Source organism: Pinus tabuliformis, chromosome 7, assembly GCF_031772625.1.
Source record: "Pinus tabuliformis cultivar Carrire ecotype Pingquan chromosome 7, CPIR1, whole genome shotgun sequence".
In the NCBI taxonomy this organism is placed as follows: Eukaryota; Viridiplantae; Streptophyta; class Pinopsida; order Pinales; family Pinaceae; genus Pinus; species Pinus tabuliformis.
This window is the reverse complement of record NC_142293.1, coordinates 673,685,402-673,687,631: the sequence shown is the minus strand read 5'-3', so window position 1 is coordinate 673,687,631 and position 2,230 is coordinate 673,685,402. Positions and strand designations below refer to the sequence as shown.

The window sequence follows — 2,230 nt, the reverse complement described above, 5'->3', positions numbered from 1 at the left end:
ACGGGTCTATATGGGAGCACCGCTTTCATATTATGGCTGAGGACTATACAAATGGGCCGGTGGAGATTTCTTTCCGCTGTGGGTGAAACCGATTATGGGCAGGTGGCAAATTCATTAAATAACATTTATGTCTTGGGCGCAAGTGCTTGATGAAGTGCCAGAGAGAGACGTAGTTCATTATCTTCGTGGCCTAGCTTCACAAGAAATCTTTTTCTACGCAAACGGGTGGCAGAGAAGGTTTGATAGTTGCTGCTGTTGTAATGAAGCACATAATAAAGGATTGGGATGTATTTTCGTCTTTTGTCTTGGCAATGTTCGGAAGTTCTTATCACAGATCATTGAGAATTCAAAAAAGGCCATTAATAAGCCCTTTCTTGTGATTAACTCTTGATCTATTGCCTTCTCAGCTGCAACAACAATCACAGAACAATTCACTATTCAAGTTTCGATCTCATGATCTACTTTGGTGAGTATAGTACTGCTAACCATTCGAAGCTAACGGCTGTCATTTAATAAAGAAAATATAATCAAGAGTTCTTTGTTATTCCGGAGGTTTGAAACCACTGCTCAGTCTATAACCTCCTGAGATTCTAAGCTGAGGTTATCGAAATTTAGAGCTAAAGCTACAGAATCGAAGAGTGATGTACCGAAGGCCTTTCAGAGAGGATTATTGAAATTGATGTATGAAAGGTGGGTAAGAAATGAGCATATCGAGCCTAAATCTGGTTGAGGCATTGACAATGGATGGAAGAAAGAAGCCTTTGATATTGGCTAGCACCGATGGAGTTGTTAATTCCGTCTTGCTTTCTGGAGAACATGATGGTGAGTCAGATGCCCTAGCAGATTCGTTACCTAATTATTCGAGATTTTGCTCCATGCCTCTCTCTGCAGGGTTTCTGCATCTCCTTAGGGATGTGAAAAATGGTTCTGAATTAAAGGGCAGTTTACAAGAATTGTTGTGCAAGCATGGTGGGAAGGAAGCACCTTACGATGATGCAGCTATTGTGGGATTGGCATCAAGTACAGAAAGGGAGTTGTTTGATGCGATGGATGCAAATCTAGATAAAACACCAACTGCATATCCTGATGCTACCTTTGACAGCATGGGTGTGGCTGCAGATAATCTTTTACTTCCAATGATGACTCACAAGATGAGATGGTCAAGATGCAGGATCCAACGGCTTCAGGAAGTGGTAATGAACCACTAGATTCTACCATAAGGCATAAGAAAGGAAGATGTTCAATTGAAGATGATAGGGAGCATGACATAATTAGTGTACATCGTGAGAATTGTCAGAATATACAAGCGGTTATCCGCAAAACAACTCAAGCACAGATGTGCTCCAGCCAGCTAGACAGGGACATGTATTGGAAGGGTATTGAGGTAAATAAACAAGTGCAACTACAAACCAGTGAGCTCGATAGAGAGCTCAAGAGAAAGCAAGGTCAGGATTTAATAGATGTTCTTGGAGGACTTGTAAATGTTGTGAATCGCCTGGTAGACACAATTCAGAACAAGAGCTCTCAACAATTGAATGGACCATGAACCTTTAGGGACATACAAATGAGTTTTGATTTGTCTGAAATGTCTGTAAGCACTTTTAGAATTCCAGAAAATTTTCAATCAATCTTCAATCATGTCTTGGCTTGATGATGTTCAAGATCTTGCAGAACCTTGTATCCAAAGGTTGCTAGATATCATCTACCAGTTTTTCAACATGAGGTTTCTCCTTTGTTTTATCCATCAATCAATGGTGGTTATCCTTCCCAGACCTTTTGCAGCCCTGGATGGACGTCGATTCCAACATTCAACTCAGATAATATTTTTTATGGTCATCAATTTTAACAGCCAGGCTCTATTTATCAACACGTACCTTATCCAGAGAACCAATATTGGTTTTTTCTTTCAGGGGTTCCTCCAACATAGGCAATTATGCCAGTGTTAGAAGATTTGGGAATACATGGATCCTATGCCAATAGCATTCAGTTTGGAAACAACAAGTCCAAGTCCTTTGGTAGCAGACTTGTTTTTAATTTTTATTTAATGCCTCCGAATAGTTCTTATGTCAAAGGTTTTATGCCTACCGCTTTAAACAATTCCGTTCTGGTGGATACTGCCACTCATTATGATAGTATGAGACCAGCTATGGCACCATGGATGGATTCAAGAAATACAGGGGACCCTCAGCATTTGAGCTCCTGTTCTGTTGCTAAGAACATTGGTTGGTCA

At 40.4% G+C, this 2,230-nt stretch overlaps 1 pseudogene; it reads left to right on the top strand.

Moving 5' to 3' along the window:
* The first annotated feature begins 701 nt into the window (after positions 1–701).
* On the top strand, positions 702–1,546 carry LOC149249257 (uncharacterized; annotated as a pseudogene).
* Positions 1,547–2,230: the final 684 nt, after the last annotated feature.